Genomic DNA, 23,068 nt, shown 5'->3' with positions numbered 1-23,068 from the left:
GGGGAAACTGTCTAGCCAAGTGCAGAAAGCAGAAACTGGACCTCTTCCTGACAACTTACACTAAAATTAACTCTAGATGGATTAAAGACTTAAACATAAAAACCCTCGAAGAAAACCTAGGCAAAACCATTTAGGACATAGACATAGACAAGGACTTCATGATTAAAACACCAAAAGCATTGGCAACAAAAGCCAAAATAGACAAATGGGATCTAATTAAACTCCAGAGCTTCTGCACAGCAAAAGAAACAATCATTAGAGTGAACTGGCAACCAACAGAATGGGAAAAATTTTTGCAATCTACCCATCTGACAAAGGGTTAATATCCAGAATCTACAAAGACCTAAAACAGATTTACAAGAAAAAAACAAACCCATTGAAAAGTGGGCAAACAATATGAGAGACACTTTTCAAAAGAAGATATATGTGAGGCCAAGAAACACAAGAAAAAATGCTCATCATCGCTGGTCATTAGAGAAATGCAAATCAAAACTACATTGAGATACCATCTCACGCCAGTTAGAATGGTGATCATCAAAAAATCTGGAGACAACATATGCTGGAGAGGATGTGGAGAAATAGGAACACTTTTACACTGTTGGTGGGAGTGTAAATTAGTTCAACCATTATGGAAAACTGTGGCGATTCCTCAAGGACCCAGAAATAGAAATTCTATTTGACTCAGCAATCCCATTACTGGGTATATTTCCAAAGGATTATAAATCATTCTACTATAAGGACACATGCACACAAATGTTCATTGCAGCACTGTTTACAATAGCAAAGACTTGGAACCAACTGAAATGCCCATCGATAATAGACTGGACAGGGAAAATGTGCACATATACACCATGAAATACTATGCAGCTATATAAAATGATGAGTTCAAGTCCTTTGTAGTGACATGGATGGACTTAGAAACCATAATTCTCAGCAAACTGACGAACAAAATCAAACACCACATGTTCTCACTCACAGGCGGGTGTTGAACAATGAGAACACATGGACACAGGGAGGGGAGTATCATACACTGAGGTCTGTGGTGGGGGGATTTAGGGGAGGGACAGTGGGGGGGTAGGGAGTTTGGGAGGGATAACATGGGGAGAAATGCCAGATATAGGTGATGGGGATCTAGGCAGCAAACCACATTGTCATGTATGTACCTATGCAACAATCCTGCATGTTCTTTACATGTACCCCAGAACCTAAAATGCAGTAAACTATATTTTTGTATATATATAAAATGCCAGTGTGGGGAGATGTTCTGTTGAAACAATGTGATATAGGTCAAATGGGTATGGAGCACTCAGGGAGTTAGAATACACATATACAGGTTGTTTAATTTGGTTATTTTTCAAAATTATTTGATCATAGCATTTTTTTTACATGACACTAATAAAATCCTTCCAAACTAAAATTATTAGGGATACATTTAGAGAAATATGTAGATATGGCAAGTATCTAGTAGGTACTAGATACATGTCTGGTTTTTGTGATCACATAGATACTTCTTACTTATAAAAGTATTATTAAATTCCTATTTTAGTCATTTTTTTAAAGAGCAGTTACCGAATTTTAACAAATCTTAGTGGGATGACCATGGTTTTCATTTGCTTCTACTGAAGTGACAAATGATATTAATTCATGGATGTTATTTTATAACAAAGCTGCTATCAATTTGTGTAGAGTTTTATTTAGAATGTTAGATCAATATTTATAGTTGAGCTAGGTCTAAGAGTTTTTTAATGTCTATGTTAGTTTTGTCGGGGTTTGACATTTAGGACTACCGTGCTTCTGAAATTAATTAGGTTTCTGAGGGAAGGTGTTCTCTTTCCAGGGTCCACAAGGTGGCGTAGTTTTAAGAGCAAGAATTTCCCACCGCCATGCCTTCTTCCCATCTCTCTCCATCCGGGAGATTTAAGTTTGAATTTCACCGACAGGGGAAGAGACTGAGAGTCAGTCACTCCAGGGAAGTTCTAAGGAACTCCTTTCACTGGCCGGGGGTCTTGGAGAAGGTGGGGGTTCCTCCCGGGTTACAAGTCCCCTCTTCCACACCCCTTCAGACTCCATGTTTGGGTCCCCCCCACGAGCACTCCCTTCCTGGAAGCCGTCTTTCTCTCTCCTGGATCTCCCCCATGGAGTCCCCTTCCGCAGTCTCCCCCGGAAGACGGTCTTCCCTCCTGAACTCCGTCTCTCTCTATTCCCTTCCGCTCTGGGTGGAAGCGGCTTTCCTCTCCTGGATTCTATCTTTCTGGATTCTCACTCAGTGTGGGAGTCACCTGTTTCTCTGTCTCTAAAGAAATCACTTTCTACACACACTTTTGAGTCCGGCATTGACTGCACACTGCGCCGTGGGCCCCTCTCATTCTCCGGAGAGCAGGAAACCAAGAACCTGGAGAAACATCCTCTCAGGGGAGCTGAGGGTACCCTGAACCCCAACATTACATTTTGGCGAGCCAGCCAGGAGAGGGGTACACCACAAGAGGAGGGGTACAGCCGGAGAGGACGACTTCAGAATTGTGAGTAAAACCAGCCCCCTTCTGTCCTGTCTCTTTAAGAACCCCTGAAGCGGCCGCAGCCAGGCGGGGGAGCTGAGCGGCGGCGCCCCGAGGCTCGGCCCAGCCCCTCTTAAGTAGCGCAAAAGTGCAGGTTTTTACCTTCAGGCTCTCTCTCTGCTTTCCGTCTCCTTCTCTATCCTTCAGATATTACTTCTGGGACCAAAACCTGAGGGAGCCTGTGGGGCAGAGCGGGCGAGTGCAGCCCCGCGCCTTTCGCTCTTTGCCGGCGGGAACAGCCCAGCCCTGGGCTGGAGACAACAGCGGGGAGGGGCGAGGTCTGGCCGGAGCCTGCGGGGTCGGGGGAGCGTGAGCCTGGCGCGCGGCTCTGCAGGCCCCTCCGGCATCCCCCAGTCCCAGGCAGCAGGGTAAAAAGGCTCCCCAGGGCATTTGCCTGCCGGCCACTGGTCCCTGCGAGGGCAGCAGCTCGGGAAGTGGTCTGGCGGGGTCAACATGGCGACGGAACGCTGAGGGCACGGGGAACTGATGGCAGCTCAGCAGCAGCTGTGAACACGGCTTTTTTTTTTTTTTTGAGACGGAGTTTCGCTCTTGTTACCCAGGCTGGAGTGCAATGGCGCGATCTCGGCTCACCGCAACCTCCGCCTCCTGGGTTCAGGCAATTCTCCTGCCTCAGCCTCCTGAGTAGCTGGGATTACAGGCACGCGCCACCATGCCCAGCTAATTTTTTTGTATTTTTAGTAGAGACGGGGTTTCACCACGTTGGACAGGCTGGTCTTGAACTCCTGACCTCAGGTGATCTGCCTGCCTTGGCCTCCCAAAGTACTGGGATTACAGGCGTGAGCTGCTGCACCCAGCCAGTCCACAGATAATTGTACTGGCAGAAGCATTTTTACCCAGAAAAGAAAGTGCACATCTATTCCAGTGAGGTCAGGTTTATGCCTCCACCTTTGTGGAAGTGGTCAGGGTAACCATCCACTGCCAAGCAGCTGGCTGTCTTCCCAGGGAAAGGGGCCACCGTGGAAGCCCATTGCTGGTCTCTAATGTTGACAGATTAGGCAGAGGTGTTAACTGTGTTAGCCTTGGCAGAGAGTTCGTGTTAGTGCTCATGCAAAGATCCCCATCCCTAACACCAAAGCCTCTTGCACATGGACAGACAGATGTTCCTTGACTCATGATGGGGCTATGACCTGACAAACGCATGGTTAAGTTGAAAACATCTAAGTGAAACATGCATTTGATATGCCTAACCTACTGACTCTCACAGCTCAGCCTGGCCTACCTTAGACATGCTCAGGACACTTATATTAGCGTATAGCTGGGCAAAACCGTCTAACACAAAGCCTGCTTTATAATAAAGTGTTGAATATTTCATGTAATTTACTGAATACTGTACTACAAGTGAAAAACAGAATGGTTATATGGGTACTTGAAATACAGTTTCTACTGAATGTGCGTCACTTGTGCACCATCATGAAGTCAAAAAATCCTAAGTTGAACTGTCGTTAAGTCGGTCTACAGAGCAAGAACTGGGTTGTTGGGAAGGGGACCCGTTCATACCTTCCTAGTTGGGCTCTTAACAGAGCCTCCACTGCAGTGGCATGCATATCTCTGCTTATTCTCAGAGATCCAGCCACAGATGCCCTTGCCATTAATTTTCCAATCGTGTTGTCTCCAGGTCCCTAACAAACTGCCAAACCATTAGCCATTGGCCATGAGTCAGTGTAACTGTACTTCCGGCTACCTCTTCTAAGAGGACAACAGATGTACTGATTGAAGTTCCTCCCTCTGCCTTTTGGGGCACTACTGATTGGTTTCCAATAAGCAGCTGCCAGTTCCTGTATTGTACAGAACTAACTGTAAGTCAGAAACTTCCTCCCTCCTCAATCAATGAGTCGGAAGGAACTCCCCATGAGGTTGTGGGAGTGGACTGAGGGAGAAGATGTAAGAACAGGAGCAGCTTTCAGGGGATCTGAGACAGATGCTCATGCAGATCACCTGTGCTCTCTGCACCTCCTTGAGCCTCATTCATTAGCCATTTCTGTCTGGAAATGTCCGGCTCTGGACCTGTACATCCCCTGCTTTATGAGTCACACAGACAGCACCCCATCCGTGATGAGAAGCTCAGGCCACATAACCATATGATGTCCCCTGGTCAGCTGTTCAGTCCGTGTCAGGTGTATTGCAAGCCAGGAGCCACTTCCCAAAAGGAGAGTAATTACCTGAATAAGAGGGCAAGGCTTTGCTTCTAAATCTTAGAGCCCTGCATGATGAGTCCCCTGCCGAAGCTGTCAGAGGCTTCACACTGCATTGCTAGTTTCCATAGAGACTTCTAGCATTGTGGATATTCTGGGTCATAAGGCCCAGGTGACAGTGCAGTTTTCTCTGAAGCCTAAGCCTGCTGTAGACACCTTCTTGCCTCTGGTCCCTATTTAATGCTGGAAACCTAATGGGTGGATGGATCAAAATAGCGCATTTAATGTGATGTGTTTCTTCCAAAATTCAAAAAGGAGACCCACCATGTAGTTGCATCTCGTTTTCAGTGATAAGAGAGAAAGGTACAACAGTTTTCACTTTGGATCGAATACCCTGACACACTGTTTAGATTCAGGGCTCGTCTCTCATCCTCCAGCTTGCATTTGCCTTCTTCCTATGGTATCTAAGGAAGTCGCTATTTCTGGTGCATCAGGTCTTACCTGCATAACACTGCCAATGTAGTGGACCAGTAAGATGTAAAGACTGTTAAGATTTCTGCTGTGAGGCAAAAAACTTGAAAGTGTGCTATTGGTTCTGCCAGTTAAAACAAATGGCTCCTCATGTTTCTTGGAAACTGGTGGAAAGAGAACCAAGCACCTGACACATTGGATATGACGTACCAGATGCAATGAGTTGGGTTGATTTGCTCCAGGAAAGATTTTGCATCTGGGGCAGCAGCTGAGATAGAAGGCAGCATCTGCTTACATTTACGAACACGTATGTTCTCCAAGATCCATCTGCTCCTGACAGACCAAACAGATCTGTAACATGAGAAAAGTGATACGTATCACCACTTCTTCCTTTGAGTCTTTGATGGTGGCTTTAATTTCTGCAGATTCTTCTAGGGATGTAGTAAAGCTTTGGGTTTCTGTCCTAGCAGAGGGGATGTTCCAGGGCCTCTCTGCTAGGATAGAAAGTAGTGCTCACTGTAGGGGTCAGAGAGCCACTGTGGGCATTCTGCATGCCACGTTGAGTGTGGTGACTCTAACTGTGCATCGAGGACATGGAGAAGTGATGGTAGGGATGTCCTTGTCCCTACATGGCCTGCTGTGATTTGGACTTGGGCTAAAACTCCACTTGTCAGCTGACTATCAGGACAGCCCATTCCTTCCACTTTGGCAGTGGATCACGTGGATGTTTTGGGTCCCTGGGAATAAGCACCCGTTCCAAGCTAGGGGCTTGGAAGTCACAAAAGTTCCAGAGATTCTTCTTTCTAGTGCATGATCTCCATTTCTTAAGGTTGCATGTCCTCTGGGAGAAGGCATGGAGGAGGACATACATGTGACAGGGTTGCAGGGGCCTTCCTTAAGGTGACTTGGTCTCTTCAGTGAAGGATCTGCGAAATGGCTTGTGTCTAGAAACTGGAGGAAAGCTTTTCCATTGGAATGATGCAAGACGCTCCATTTTGGTGACTCCGCAGACGAAGAGCTATGTTAGGAGGCTCTCCAGGCACTGCATTCCCAGGGACACTGTGGTCCATGAGCCACCTCATACCAAGGAATGTGGGGATCAGAAGATTCCCATTCACCAAGTAGCTCCTGCTGCTCATCACTCTAGTGATGCCCACCTTGACTCTGATAGTTAAGTGCTGCCATTGGCCTCTGCTGGTCATCTTCCCCCTGAAATCAGGGCACCCATCTCAGTAGAAGCATCCTGCAGGGTCACACTGGCATCTGGGAGATGGGCCCCAGGGAGCTTTCCTAGGACACTGCTGCTTTGCCCACTGCCGTGATTCTCAGTGTCTTAGTCAGAGAATGTCCTGAGAGCCCTCTTAGGGGACGGAGAAGGTGGGGCTGGGTGTACAGGTTGCATATGATAAATCCAGCCCTACATTCCCATCTTCATAAGCCTTTGAACTCTGTTCTTCACATTATACCAGGAAGGTTCTGGAATCCCAACCTTGGTCAATAGAGGCTACCACTAAGTTATGATCCCCGAGCCAAGCAGACCGTTGGAATGCATCTCAGTTACAGTCGCTAACATGTTCAATCCCACATCTCCAGTGGTTTGACCCCTATCAGTACCCTTAGCCCTGTCTCATGCTGTGTCCTCTTCCTGTTGGTTCACCATCCTTACAGTTTACTCCTACACATGTTGCAAAGTTTAGGTGAGCACAACCTTGCATTTTATTCCTTGGCCAAGAGAAAAAGGCTGAGTCTTAGTTGGAGTCCACGAGGCTGCTGCCAGATGATTAATCAAGTAGCATGTGAATCCTTTTGTGTTACTGCCTTATACATGTTTTGCCTTTATGAGTTCAATTTCCAGAAGGGCCTCCCAGGAAGAACTAAAGTGAATTTGTTGGTGGTCCCTTGAGGACTGAGTGAGCCACCTCCTGCATGCGTGCTCTCTCTCTGGCCAGCGAGAACAACATCTAGAGCTTCTTTGAAGTTTTACCTTAGTTAGGGCTGTTGGACAAAGAAAATAAGTCAATGCCGTCATTTGAGAAGCCGCAAAACTTTGAAAACAATTTTTTAAGGAGACTTGAATGGAGTAACTGGTGTGTATTTTGTAAAGCTTGGGAGAAGCTTTGAAGCTGGCCCTAAGCAATGCGGACCAACACGTTGAAGGCTTCTTTGAATGCTGGGTGTCCAGGGCTGTTAATGCCTTCCTTGCACCTGCTATGAGGCTCAAAATAAAAATAACAACAACAAAATGAAAACAAAAAGTCGATCTCTTGATTAAGGGAAAACGGAAGGCCACCAGTGTCAACACGTTGATTTCAGTTCTCATATATGACAGTAATATTTGTATACTTCTGTCCATACCTGTCTTCTCTAATCAAATACATTGTTTTCTTGCTAAAAACTTATACATAGCAAATTCTCATCTGGACTTTCTGTAGGCAAAGGTGAGAATTCTTTGCAATGTCAAGAAGAACTGACACACTTCACCTCTCAAAATGAGCTATTGCATTAATGCTGATATTTTGGAAGACTTTGAGCTTCTATTGCAAACCTCAACTTGTTTATAAGAATTTTACAGAACTTTAGAGAGTATCTGATCTCCAAGGAATGGAGAACTTTACTCTCTAAAGTTCATACAAGCCATACAAGCTCTATTGCTTCATTCACTTCCTGGGCAGTGAAAGTGAAGTTTGTAAGCATTATCAGAAATTGATGCAGTTAGAAAAATGCAGTTATATGTCGGCTGACTCTGTTTCACTCAGTAAACCACGTAATCAACACAGGTATGTTCACAGGAAACACAGCGAGTGTTGGTCTTTGCTTAATGCAGTCTCAAGTAGACATTTTCAGTTCTACCAGAGGCCTTTTCTTTCCCCTTGCTAGAAAATTCACAGTCTTATAACATTTTTTGGCAGTATATAAAAGTACAAGGAATAGGTGGTGTGGATTCCTTGACATTGTAGGGAGGACTACAAAGGGTTCAGAGCTGTGCTTCTAGTTTTTGATGGCATGAGATGCCATTTAGAAACTCCTCAGAATGCTCACTGTAGCCAGCTTTTAAGTGCAATGAGTTATTTGCTAACTACTGCGATTTTGATATTAAAAAGTCAAACAGCTACTATTGGATTGTTCGGTTTTGTGGATCCTAGGACTTTCAAGTAGAACTTTAATTACAGTTCTAGGAATCCAGATAAACATTCAGAAGCTTCTGTGCATATTTGTGGAAGTCAGGAATGAGTTTAAATTAGAGTGCACCAACAAACTCCTCCATTTCTTCCGCCAAAAGCCTCTGCCTTCCTCATAGAAGGTACATCTGCAAGGGATACCTGAAATGGATTCCTCACAACTTAAGAAAGCTCTCTGAAATCAACGTTTAGAAGTATCCATGGTTGGTGAATATGGTTATGGCTGAAGTGCCACAAAATGTTACAGAAACTGCTTTACTGACACTTACGCCTCTGATAGCACTTACTTTGTGAGAATTGGACTTGGGGGCTCATTTATAATTTTTTTTTTTTTGAGATGGAGTCTTGCTCTGTTGCCCAAGCTGGAGTGCAGTGGTGTAATCTCGGCTCACTGCAACCTCCACCTCCCAGGTTCAAGCGATTCTTCTGCCTCAGCCTCCAGAGTAGCTGGGACTATAGGCACATGCCACCACACCCAACTAATTTTTTAATATTTTTAGTAGAGGCAGGGTTTCGTCATTTTGGCTAGGTCTCAAATGCCTGACCTTGCGATCTGCCTGCTTTCAGCCTTCCAAAATGCTGGGATTACAGGCGTGAGCCACGGTACCTGGCTTCATTTATAAATATTAACTGTTGGGGGAAGAGTTCAGAGTTTCTCTCTATACTCTCTCAGCTTGGTAAGGGATGATCAGAGTTAATGATACAGACTGGGCCACATTTGTTCTCAGCTGGATTTCCTGTATGTTCATAGAGTATCTGGGGTGAATCCTATAACCTGTCTGTGAGAACCAGTTGAAAGCACAAGAGATTCTAGTACTAAACATTGATAACAGTGTCAGCAATTTTCCTCAGTCAGTGCTATTAAGGTCAGGGTTGAAATTTAGCCAAGTTTCATGCTTGTTGATTCATGCCCCTCACTATTTACTCCAATTTCAATTCTTAAAAATGTAGGCACTATCCAATAATCTTTTTAGCAGTTGCTGTGAAGGAGCTGCTTGTGAATTGCTTTTGTTCCTGGTTTAGGTAGCATGAGGCATTCAAGCCATGCTTTCACTTCCTAAGATTAGAAGTAGGACACTGGAGACTGTGTCTTTTGGTTCTTCTTTCTGAGAATTCTTTCAAATAGCTTCAGGTCCACTTCCTATAAGCAAATTAATATTTTGATTGTAAGATTTGCACTGACCTTAATGAAGTATTCATCATTCAGTTGAAAGCAATTTGGTGATAGCTGTACTGAGTACCAACAGAATCTCCAAAATATCTAGTCCTAAACTACAAGAGTTGGTTTGCAGTGGGTTGTCTATAAAATGTCAAAGAATCACAGCAGCTGCTTGTTTCAAGTTCAACTTCTGAAAGCAAAATAGAGCAGCCCCGAAAGTCCTGAGCTGGAGGAAGAAAAAGGACTCAGAAGAGTCAATAGAATGACATTTTCTGGCTTTTCTAAAAAATAATAGGCCTTGATAGAAATGTCCAACCATCATTTTCAATGTCTAGGACACGAGTTTAATCACATGTGGTGGCTTAGTTCTCCCTGAAACATGAAGGAATCCGCACCAGCATCTCCTACATGTCTATTTCCTGTGAATGAAATGGTAGCAGCCCATAAGCAGGAAAATGAAGGTTTGATCATGCACCAGCTTCAGTACCAGTAATAGCAAGAAACAACACAGGTACACCCAGTATTTCTCTTGTTGTCTACTATTGGTTTCTGAATAACAGCATTTAGTTTTTTCTAAACTTGAAAGCCTGAGCAGCAGCTATGCATTGTGAGTCTAGCTCTTAAACTTTTTGTAAGAAGCAAAAAGTGACATCTGTCTATCTATCTATCTATCTATCTATCTATCTATCTATCTATCTATCTGATCAAATATATTTAAGTGTGTAGCAAACTCAAATGCCCTCTAGGTGGAGTATTCACAGACACTGGCAGAAATCCCTAATTGGGCTGACTTTATTTATAACCAGGCAGTGCATATTGAAACTGGTATCTTGGCTCTCTGTGCATCTTTAGGGAAGCAACACCAGCTGCTCTTTGGAAATTTGCAAACAAACTTGCAGTTGTTCTCAGTAGTTCATAGCAGGTGAAATCAAAGAGATATCACCAATCAGATTGTGGGGAGTTATGCATTTTGGTTCTATTGAGCTTGTTAGCAACCCTGTCTCCTGAAATCTTGCAAGTGGTACATTCGGAACATGCTGTACTATTGCAGTAATAGTCTCTCTTTTTTCGCGTTGTAGACTTTCTTCAGTTTTCCGGTAAACTCTGATTGCTTGTTCATATTTAAAAATGAGGCAATAGAAAGACTGACCTGCATCTTGGTGAGGGTGGACGTGACCTGCTAACTGGGTGAAAGGGCAGGGGGACATTCATTACATAAGTGCCCTCAAACTTTGTCATTGTCCTTACAAGGCTGTGGGCAAGGCAGCTTGTATTCCCTAGTTGATGTTTTGCTTTTTTCCTTTTGCCTCTCCCTGACATGCATGTGTGAGAGGAGACTACAGGCACCTAATTTCTCTGCTGCATTGTGGTGGGGTGGTGGACTTGTGCATACACAGACCTTCCATTAACGCCATGTCTCCTGCCCCATCCTTTCTGCTTTCCCTGCCCTCTGAGCCCAGAGTCTGCAGCGTAGGTCTGTAACTTCCAAGGTTGGGTTCAAAGCCACGCATGCTAAGCACTGCTTCACTGACTACCCGCCTCTGTTCAGAGGTGTATTGAGGGGCCTTCTCTACTGGTGAACTTCTCCCATTCTCTTCCTAATGCTTTAAAATGTGGCTGTAAAACTATTAGTAACAGGGCAGTGAGTTTCTAAGTAAGTAAAATGAAGAGTTTATCATTCTGCTACATTTTGGGTGATGGTTCAATTACTTTAAGGAATCCATGCCAGCTATTAATAGCAATTATAGTTCATTAAAATCAAAGTACAGGCTGGGTATAAAATAAAAACAAAATAGCTTGCTGGGATTTTGATCAAACTTGTAATTCTAGAACTTTGGGAGGCTAAGGTGCTTGGGAGGCTGAGGCAGGAGGATTGCTTGAGGTCAGGAGTTCAAGACCAGCCTGGGTAATACAGTGAACCCTGTATCTATAAAAAAAAAAAAATAGCACAACCTCACCATGGTATAGGTGAAATAGAAAGGTCAGCAATGAAATGGAAAGATCAGCGTGTGGGAGTAACCTGCCTACTCTTGTTTTTATTATCTTCCTGTATATTCTTTTTTTCCTGCTCAATTGTGTAATATAACAACCTTACTTTTAAAAGTTCCAGCTGGGATTCAGGTGCTTAATAGTTGCTATGCTTCCTGCGCTCTCCCCACCCCATCAGGTAGCCACTAACAGAAATGGAAATTAAAAAGTTAAAGTAAGATTAATTATTATCCTGTGTTTTATACACTTGAATTATTTATGTTAGTGAATATGAGGGCCTATAGATTTGGAAATTTAGGTCTTTTTAAAAAAAATAAAAGTAGGTCCCTGACCAGCATTTCTTTTAATATGTTAATTAACTTAGAAATAAATACTTTTCAGTAAAATATAAGAAGGAACCCTAGATGGCGAAGAAACATATTAAAATATATTTAAGCTCATTATTGGTAAAATGCAAATCAAAACTAATAACAATAAGGCATCTTTTGCCTGTAGAGTTAGCATCAACGTTGTAGAATGATAACAGTGCCACAGGGAGCAGGCGGAAAGGATTGACAACAGGCATGTTGGTGGAAGAAAATTTGATGATAAATATAAAACACCTTAGTTATGCATATGATTATATCAAACAGTTTGCATTTAGGAGCTTATCCTAAACTAAGAAACTCATGTTTGAAAAAGATATAACTGAAAGAATGTTATAATAGTGCTATTCATTTACCAGAAGTCACGACCAACCTAAATATCCAAAAATGGGAAATTGCTATAATCCCTTGCGGTATACATAGTGGAAATCAATATAGCCAAAATAATGTAGATGTCTAGTAAATGGGAAAATTCTCATGATACATAGTTATAAAAACACATAAAGCCTATGGGAGAATATTGATAATTTGATTTCATTTTTATCCTTCATTTATGCAAAAAGAGAATCTGGAAAGTTATGAAGGCAAAGTTAATTGTCAAAAAGAAAAGAAAACAATTTTTTTTTTTTTTGACACGGAATCCTGTTCTGTTGCCCAGGCTGGAGTGCAGTGGCGAAATCTTGGCTCACTGCAACCTCTGCATCCCGGAATTTGCTTCCGGTAGGGTCTCTAGGAGTCGCTTTTCTCTTTGGTTTCTTTTCCTGTCCTTTTCCTCATGTCTCTCTGCCTCTTCTCCAAGTTTCAGATCCTTGCTAGTAGGACTTCATCTTCGGATTTCTTTCTAGCAGTTCCCTGCCTCCGCCTCCTGAGTAGCTGGGACTACAGGTGCATGCTGTTAGGCTTGGCTAGTTTTTTGTATCTTAGTGGAGACTTGCTTTCACCGTGTGGCCCAACTCCTGAGCTTAGGCAATCCACCCTTCTCGGCCTCCCAAAGTGCTAGGATTACATTCGTGAGCCACCGTGCCTGGTCAAAATTTTGTTAATACACTATTTTTTTCAGAACAGTTTTGGTTTATAGACATATGAACAGGAAACACAGAATTCCCACATACCTGCTTACCTCCTACCCAGTTTCTCCTGTTATTAACATCTGGCTTTAGTGTGGTGCATTTGTAACAGCTAATGAGCCAATATTGATATGCTATTATTAAAGTCCTTGGTTTACATTAGCGTTTGTTCCTAGTGTTGTACATTTTGTGGATTCGACAAATGTATAATGATGTGTCTTCATCATGACAGTATCATACAGAGTAGTTTCTCTGTCCTAAAGTTTCCTGTGCTCCAACTGTTTATTCCCCATTCTCCCTAAGCCTCTGGCAACCACTAGTCTTTTTACTGTCTCCATAGTTTGTCTTTTCCAGAATGCCATAAACATGGAATATGTAACCTTTTCAGACTGGCTTCTTTCACTTAGCAATATGCATTTATGATTCCTCCATGTCTGTTCATGGCTTGATAGCTCATTTCTTTTAATAATAATCAGTTATATGGATGTCTCAGTTTGTGAATCTCTACACCTATTGAAGGACATCTTGGTAACTTCCAAGCTTCACAACTATAAATAAAGCTGTTATAAACATTAATGTACATTTTTTATGTGTGTGGACATAAGTTTTCAACTCATTTGGGAAAATAACCAGGATGACTGGTTGGATCGTTCTGTTGCCTGCTGGATCATATGGTAGGAGTGTGCTTTATCTTGTAAGATACTGCTGAATGTCTTCCAAAGTGGCTGTATCTTTTTTTTATTCCCACCAGTAATGAGTGAAATTTCTTACTGCTCCACACCCTTGCTGGCATTTGGTGTTGTAGTATGTTGGATTTTAGCCATTCTAATGATTCTAATGTGTTATGTAATGATATCTCCTTGTTTTGATTTGCAGTTCCCTAATGACATTTGATTGAGCATCTCTTTATATGTTTATTTGCCATTTGTGTATCTTCTCTGGTGAAGCATCTGTTCAAATCTGTTGCCTGTTTCTTATTTGTTTTCTTATTGTTGAGTTTTATGATTTTTGGGGGTCTATTTTGGATACCAGTTCTTTATCAGATAAGAGTTCTGCAAGTATTTTCTCCAGGTCTGTGGGTTTTGTTGTTTTATCATCTGAACAATGTCTTTTGCAGAGCAGTTTTTAATTTTAATGATATCTAACATATCAATTTTTCTTTCACAGATTGTACTTTTGGTATTATATTTAAAATGTCATTGCCAACCCCAAGGTTATCTAGATTTTTTTCGGATCTTATATTCTAGGAATTTTATAGTTTTGCATTTTATATTTGGGTCTATAATCCACTTTGAGTTAATGTGTATGAAAAATGTAAGGTCTGTTGCTACATTCCTTTTTTTCTTGTGCCTGTCCAGTTGTTTCAACATTGTTTGTTGAAAACAGCACCTTTGCTTCATTGTATTGACTTTGCTCCTTTATCAAAGATCAGTTGACTATATTTGGGTTGGTGTATTTCTGAGCCCTCTATTCTTTTCCAGTTATCCGGCTGTCTGTTCTTTCACCAACATCACACTGTTTTGATTAGTGTAGCCTTTTAATAAGTCTTGAAGGGTAATGTCAGTCCCACTTAGTTCTCTTTCAATTTTGTGTTGGCTATTCTGGGTCTTTTGCCTTTTTGTATAAACTTTAGTATCAACTTGCCAATATCTACAAAGTAACTTGCTGGGATTTTGATTGGGATTGCATTGAATCTATAGACCAAGTTGGAAAGAACTGATATCTTGACAATACTAAGTCTTCTTATCCATCACTATGATTTGAATATGTCCCCCATATTTTCATGTGTTGGAAACTCAGCTGCCATTGTAACAATTTTAGGAGGTGGGATCTTTGAGAGGTGACTAGAATGGATAATGCTGTTATCTTGGAAGCAGGTTGGTTATTGTGGCAGTGGGCTCCTGATAAAATGATAAGTTTGGTCCCACTTTTTTCTCGGTTTCATGTGCTCACTTGCCATGTGATGCTTTCTGTCATGGCATGCCCCTCATCAGATGCTGGTGCCATGATTTTGGACTTCTCAGCCTCCAGAACTGGGATCCCAATTTCGTTACAAAAAGCTCAGTCAGTGACATTCTGCTCTTGCAGCAGAAAACGGACTAAGATATTCATATAAATGGAATATTTTTCATTTATTTAGATCTTTGAATTCTTCCACCAGTATTTTGCAGTTTCTTCATATAGATTCTGTACATTAAAAAATTTAGAGCTGTTTCATTTTTTTTGGTGCTAATATAAATAATATTGTCTTTAAAATTTTAAATTCCAATCACTTCATGCTGGTAGCAAACTTATTTCTAAGAGATCATAATCATATCAGAGGATGGAAACAGACATCTTTTCTCTTACCTATCAAGTTGTTAAATAAAATATTTTGTAGTAGTTGAATTAAAATGTGTCAAAATTTCATTTTAACATTAATGTAAAGGAAAAAGCTTTAATACATTAAAAAAAACCTCACTTTTGGATGATACATTTTAGGGGAAAAGAGAATGAATGATCAGATAGTAATTTTTAAACTATATACTAAAAGTTATAGAAAAAAGAAAGGAATATTTGTCCAAAGAATGTATTGTCCCAACTGACACACGTTTGAGAAAGCAAGGGTGCATTCTTAATGATTATACTGGGACAAGCCTGGGTCTGTCCACTGCAAACAGCGATGTGTGTCCACTATTCCCTTGATGGACAGTCAGTGTAGATCATGATTCACGATTTCCTAGAACAAGTCTTAATCCCATTAAAGTTTATCAGAAAATTGTGTAAGCATTTAATCAGGAATACTGTTTTCCTTTCACAGGGAACTGAATTGCACCATACAAAAAGTTCTGTCCGAGGCCAGGCTTAGCACAATTGTTCTTTGATACCGCCCTTTGATCCTTATGGAGTCAGCTCCTGGCAGGTGTCTAGGAGTCGCTTCTGTTTCTGGTTTCTCTTCCTCTCCTTCTTTTCCCCATATCTCTCTGCCTTCTTCCCCAAGTTTCAGATCCTTGCTAGTGATACTCTATCATAGTATTTCTTAATAGTATTAGGAATAATAACAGCAAATTCTTATGGAGAGATTAACATATAACAAATAATGTTCTAAATGCTATCCATACACTTACTAACGAGAGTCCATTGAAGTAGATACTGTACATATCTCATTTTAGTTAAGGAAACTTATGCACAAAGAGGTTAAACAGCTCGCCTAACGTCTCACAGATAACAAGTGGTTGATCTAAACACAGCAGCCTGGGGCCTCTACTTGTAACCACTTTGCCATCCCGAGGAGCATCTTTCACACAAATTTCTCTTTCTCATATGGAGCACTTTTCGCCTGGGCAGGGTAAATAAGAAAGGTGGGAAGGAAGAGGGATGGAAAACCATTGATCCACATTGAAAAAGATATACCTGTCTTAGGCTGGTTGGGCTGCTATAACAAAATGCTATGAATTGGACTACTTATAAACAACAATAAATAATTCAATTTTTCACAGTTCTGGAAGCTGGGAAGTCTAACATCAAGGTGGCAGCCGAGTTAGTTCGTGGTGAGGGCTGACTTCCTGGCTTGCAGATGGCAGCCTTCTCTCTGTGTGCTCACATGGCCTCTTCTTTGTGTAGCAAAAGGATAATGGAAGGATGGGCTAGTGGCTCATGCCTGTAATCCCAGCACTTTGGGAGGCCTAGCCAGGTGGACCACTTGAGGTCAACAAGAGTTCAAGACCAGACTGGCCAACATGGTGAAACTCCATATCTACTAATAATACAAAAGTTAGCTGGTCATGGTGGCACATGTGTGTAATCTCAGCTACTTGGGAGGCTCAGGCAAGAGAATTGCTTGAACCTCGGGCCAGAGCTTTCAGTGAGCTGAGATTGTGCCACTGCACTCCAGCCTGGGCAACAGAGCAAGACTCTGTCTCAAAAAAATGTATAAGGAGAATTCTGGTAGCCTTTCTTTACTTATAGGTACACTAATCCCATGAAGAGAGCTCTACCCTCATGAGCTCATTTAAAACTACTTATGTCCCAGAGGCCCTACATCCCAATACCATCACATGATGGGTAGGGCTTCAACATATGATATTGGGGCAACATAAACATTCAGTTCATAGCAACACCTTCACATATGATGTATCAAAAGAATGTTGTGAACAGGTTGACACGGGTCGTCTCTGTGTAGAAAAACAAAAGTGATGTATTTTTGCATATTTGTATTTGTCTTCAAAAGGTATTTTACTTTTATATAGGAGAACACATGTTGTTAGAAGACCCGATAGTTTAATAATTTCCTAGAATTTGCTTCTTTCTCAGTTTTGCATTGAGGTATGAAACATTCTCCCTAAATTCCAGAACAGAGTACTTATGGTAAGCACCATCTTTTAAAATAGGTGAAGTGACATTGTGGCATTCAAATCCACCCTGAGTGTTGGCTCTGGCCTTTCGGGGAGTTGCAAACCAACTGAGCTAAGCTTTCAGCCCAGGCGGGGGAGGTTTCCTTCATAAGTGCAGAGCATAATTATTGAATGCCCTTGCCATCCATTATTTCAGGTTCACTCCAGGACAAACCATAGATCATCCCCTCTCCTATTAAAGAACAAGCAGAAGAGGCTCCTGGGAATTACAATTAAGAGCAGCGTAAATCAAACTGGAAAATTGCCTACAATTTCAACCATTTGTTCAGATACTTTCCCTGTCTCTCATTTTTGCCTGCTTTTTCTTAATTCCATTTTTTTTGTTAACATAGGATCCAATTATAGAGGAATGCTTTATCTTTCATGAATCTAATAAACGAAAATAAAAAGCTATAGCACTAAAAAAACTGCATTAGGAGCCCACATGCACCTAAAGAAAAAGAAAAACACTGAGGAAGTTTTCATAGAGGACAACAGCACGGAGATGGCTGAAGCTATTCCGCAAAGGTTGCCGGTATCTATGGTGTTACCTCAGAGCTTACTGATTTTCCTAGACACTAAGACACATGAGCTCAGTATACAAAAAGTAGAAGTCTCATTTGTTATTGATTAAGTCTGCTTGATATCAAAATAACCATTTGCACTTTAGGAGGCTGAGGCAGGCAGATGGCTTGAGCTTAGGAGTTCAAGACCAGCCTGGGCAACATGGCGGAACTCCATCTCTATAAACAACAAACAAACAAAAAGATCATTTAAATCATTGGAGAATGTAACTCAGTTCTGTGCACAAAACTCAATCCAACTAGTTTTGGGATTTTGACCTTTTGTATCCTATGTTCAGTAATTCTGTGTAAGAACTTGGATCCCCTGCTTACAGGGTGGAAACCAAAGGCCCTTTCCCAAGAGAATCTTTTCTATGTTTTAAAGTTCTCTGTTAATATTTCTCCCTGGCTGAAGACCAAAGGAAAAAGAAGAAATCTAAGCATTTCACTTCTCCATCAGTAGCACTGGGAATGTGTTGACATCGAATTTAGATTTTTTAGTTGTAAAGAGTCTCACCACATGGACATTTGGAGTTTTCAGGTTTCCCTTTCCTGAAGTGGGGTCTTCATGCAAAGTAAAACAGGATCAGAAAATTATAAATGGTTCCTGTGTCCTAGAGAATCAGGCCCAGTCTTCTCACCTACCTTTTTTTTTTTAAATATAAATTTTATTGCGTTTTAGGTTTTGGGGTACATGTGAAGAACATGCAAGATTGTTGCATAGGTACATACATGGCAAGGCGGTTTGCTGCCTTCCTCCCTATTACCTGTATCTGACATTTATCCCCATGTTATCCCTCCCCAACTCCCTACCCCCTGTTGTCCCTCCCCTAGTTCCCCCAACAGACCCCAGTGTGTGATGCTACCCTCCCTGTGTCCACGTGTTCTCATTGTTCAACGCCCGCCTATGAGTAAGAACATGCGGTGTTTGATTTTCTGTTCTCGTGTCAGTTTGCTGAGAATGATGGTTTCCTAGCTTTTTTTTATTCAACTGGCCTTGCTCTATTCCTCAACTTGTATGCTCATCCCATCCCTGGAGTCATCTCCATTGTTCTGCAGGCCCTCCGTGGTCACTTCTGTCTTTACAAATTCTCCAAGTGAAGAAGAGAATGGCTGTGTTTCTTGTAGGCATCTCTATAAATTTCTGCTATGCTTCAGAATCCAGCAAAAATTTCATAATATGTTTTCTTTTCTTATCTTTTTTTCTTTTTTTGAGGTAGGGTATTGCTCTGTTACCCAGGCTGGAGTGCAGTGGCATGATCACAGCTCACTGCATCCTCAACCACCTGGGCTCAAGCAGTCTTCCCAGCTCAGCTCCCCAAGTGACTGGGATCACAGGCGCACATCACCATGCCTGGCTAATTTTTAAATTTTTTGTAGTGACAGGGTCTTGCTATGTTGCCTGGGCTGGTTTTGAACTCCTGGGCTCAAGCGATCCTCTTGCCTTGGCCTACCAGTGTGCTGGGATTACAGGCACACTGTAATTTTTTTTAGATCATTCTAGTTTATACCATTCACTTATTATTCAGTACCATAAAAAATTATATTTAGGGGTTTATTGCTCAGAACAGTATTATTTATTTATTATCTGATTTATTTATTCATCTAAGAAAATGATATGATCTCCTGCTGTCTGCTGTGTTCATAAGTGGATGCAAAAATGAAAGAGACGTAATTCTTCTCCTCAAGAAGCTTGGAGTTTCGTTGAGGAAACAGAAAAAGAAAGAAAAAGGCATAAAGCAGTGTGGGGGTTCATAGGAAGAAGACTTGAGGTTTTTAGGGAATGGGAGGGGCCAAAGTCAAATCACTGGAAGAAAATATGACATCATGACTTTGGGATTTTTGTTATGACTCCCTGGCTATCCAGCTACAAGGTATGCCATTTGATATTTATTTGTGAACTTCTCAGTGCTAGCTAGAAAGTAGTACTTTTATTGTAAAATATAATACACATAGAGAAGAGTACATAAAACGTAATCACATGGCTTAATGAATGATTGAGATGAACATCTATGTGACTACCACCCAGGACTGGTAATTGAATGTTCCTAGCCACCCAAAGCCTCCTACATTGCCCCTTCTAGATTGTGTTAGTCAAAATTCTCCAGAGAAACGGAACCTATAAGACACACACACACACTGAGAGAGAGAGAGAGAGAGAGAGAGAGAGAGAGAGAGAGAGAGAGAGAGAGGGAGAAAGAAAGAGAGAGATCAAGAATAAAAAGAATTGGCTTATGTGATTGTGTAGGGTGGCAACTCTGGGATCTGCAAACAGGTGTGCAGGTTGCAGACTGGGGGAAAAATGCAGCTAGAGTCTGAAGGCAATCTGGAGGCAGAATTCTCTCATCTTCTGGGAACTTGAGTCTTTTTTTCTTAAAGACTTCGACTGATTGGATGATGCCCGCACGTTATGGAGGAGAATCTGATGTACTCAAGAGTCTACTGGCTTAAATATTCGTCACATCCAAAAATAGCTTTCACAGAGACACTTATACTTGTATTTGACCAACTATCTGGGAACTACGTGGCCTAGTCAAGTTGACCATAAAATTAACCATCGCAGAAGTCACAGTTCCTTCCCTTCTTTCTTTGTTTTGCTTTATGTTTTTTGGAAACGATTTTTAATTTTTGTGGGCACATTGTAGGTGGATATATTTGGGGGGAACATGAGATATTTTGGGACAGGCATGCAATGCCTGAGAATCATATCACGGAAGATTGAGTATTTTTCCTTTGTGCTACAAACAATCCAGTTATACTCTTTGTTATTTTAAAATATACAATTAAATTATGGTTGAGTATAGTTCTTCTGTTTTGCTTTCAAATACTAGGTTTCATACATTTTTTTCCCACTATTTTTTGTGTTTGTGCTTTATAGTTTTATTACCTATGTATGCATCTCTAAAATTTGCTTAACTTTTCCTGATATAAATAAATATTTACAGTAAATATATAAATATAATTATTCAGAGTAAATATAAAGATGAATTATTCAGAGTAAATATTTTTGTGTCTGGCTTGTTTTGTTGAACATTTACTTTTTTAAGAAACTTTTTTAGGTTCAGGGGTACATGTGCAGGTTTGTTATATAGGTAAATTTGTGTCACAGAGGGTTGTTGCACAGGTCCTCTCATCACCCATGTATTAAGCCTAGTTACCCATTCATTATTCTTATTGATCCTCTCCCCGCTCCCAGCCTCCACCCTCCAGTAGGCTCCAATGTCTGTTTGAACATTTAGTTTTTGAGATTCCTCCATGTTGCTGTATGTAGCATTAGTTTCTTGATTTTCATTGCTGTATAATATTCCATGAAATGAGCACGCTGCAGTTTATTAGTTTTGTTTTTGGTTTTTTTTTGCCAGTTTATCTATTTTTCTGTGGGTGTTTTATTTTCACTTTTGGCCTATTACCAACTGTAATGCTACTCTGACCATATCATAGAGTGCATAAACACGCATTCCTGTCCAGTAATTACTTCAGAATAGAATTGTTAAGTTGTAGGGGGTCTGCATCTAAAGCTTGATTAGGTAATGACAGACCATTTTTACTTTCTCACTGGTGGTATGTGAGATTTCCTCTTCCTCTCTCTTCTCTTTTTCCTTTTCCTCCCCGTCCTGTGTGTTCACTTGTCTACCACAAGTCAGGTGCTGTACCCTCTTGCGTACTTTATTTCATCTCAAGGAGGAGTGATATTTTTATAATAGATGTTCAGTAAATACATTGCTAAACTGATTGAAAGGCTGAATTAGTAACTCAAATGTTTTTCTTGTCCATTAGGGTGGTAGCTTGAAAAAATAAAATATCATGCACTTAGTTATTTTGGAGAAAATGAAGATTTTCAGGCAGATTTTAATTCTCCTTGAGGACTGCCCAAGAGAATTGCATACATGTGACAGTGCATGTGTGTATATTTACAGGAGAGAGAGTGTGTGGCATGTCCGGTGCCTGGGGCACCCCCATCCCTGGTTTATGGAATGATAACAGAGACGCTGCCATCATCAGCGTGTTCCTTCCTCCACGTCTCCTCCCAGCTTCTGAGTCTCATTCTCCTTTTGTGCACAGATCCCATTTGCAGTAAAGCCAGGCTCTTGCTGACTCCAAGAAGTGCTGGAAGATTTTCCAGGTTCTGGAACTCTCTTGGCTCTGAATTTAAACACTTACTTCTCTTTAATTCATCTTGTATCCTGCTCTTTCTGGGCCTTGATCTGCACTAATTAATCTGATGAACAATTTGGGTTCCAGTACTTTGCTTGAGACTTAAAACTCTACTACAGTGATTGAAAAGAAATATGGTCACATATAGGAATTTTTTGTGTAGTGGGGATTTCCAGTGTTTTCTTATTTCTTGAGCACTTGTGATATTAGTTACTGTTGATTAAACTGCTCTAATTTGCGCAGAGTAAGTGACAGCAAGAACTGGCCAATAATTCCATTCTGTAGTTTAGGTATTCTTGGGAATGACAGAGAGAAAAATATGTAAATAAATGTGATATTTCATAAAATGAGAAAAAAAAGCACAGACTACAAATGAACACAGGTACAACATTCAGGGGTTTCAAACATATTAACTTACATTTTTTTTTTCTTTCAGATGAGTAAACTGTGATCTTTGAGTTCAAATGACTTGTCCAAAATCAACAGTCAGCTGCTAAGAAAATTAGGTCCTCTAATTATTATTATTATTATTTAAACGGAGTCTTCTTTCTCTGTTTCCCAGGCGGGAGTGCAGTGGTGCAATCTTGGCACTCTGCAGCCTCTGCCTCCCAGGTTCAAGTGACTCTCCTGCCTCAGTCTCCTGAGTAGCTGTGATTACAGGCAGGAGCCACCATGCCCAGCTAATTTTTGTATTTTTTATAGAGACGGGGTTTCACCATGTTTGCCAGGTGGTCTCGAACTCCTGACCTCAGGTGATCTACCTGCCTTGGCTTCCCAAAGTGCTGAGATTACAGGTGTGAGCCACTGTGCCTGGCCTAGGTCTTCTAGTTCTAAATTCACCCTCTGTTTAACACTCCTTATCTTAGCAAGAAAATGTGAAGAAATAGCATTACACTATTGTGATTGCTGGGACATAAAGAATTAGAATTAAGGAATTCATTTTCTTTTGTTTATTTTCTTTATTTCTCTTAAAGGACTCACTTTAGAAGTCTGTCCCATTATTCCCAAAATAAGGTCATTGTTTGAACAACCTGTAGTT

The 23,068-nt window shown here is 41.2% G+C and overlaps 1 long non-coding RNA gene across 1 annotated transcript in view; it reads left to right on the top strand.

Moving 5' to 3' along the window:
• Positions 1-2,189: 2,189 nt before the first annotated feature.
• Positions 2,190-23,068, top strand: part of LOC103787449 (uncharacterized) — a 39,215-nt gene continuing 18,336 nt past the window's right edge. Inside the window, exon 1 of the long non-coding RNA XR_013525494.1 lies at positions 2,190-2,519. This is a non-coding gene — a long non-coding RNA (uncharacterized LOC103787449). The remainder of the gene's footprint in view (positions 2,520-23,068) is intronic.

The sequence above is a fragment of the Callithrix jacchus genome, chromosome 13, assembly GCF_049354715.1.
Source record: "Callithrix jacchus isolate 240 chromosome 13, calJac240_pri, whole genome shotgun sequence".
Classification (NCBI taxonomy): domain Eukaryota; kingdom Metazoa; phylum Chordata; class Mammalia; order Primates; family Cebidae; genus Callithrix; species Callithrix jacchus.
The sequence above is the reverse complement of the archived record's forward strand: the minus strand, read 5'-3'. Positions and strand labels throughout refer to the sequence as shown.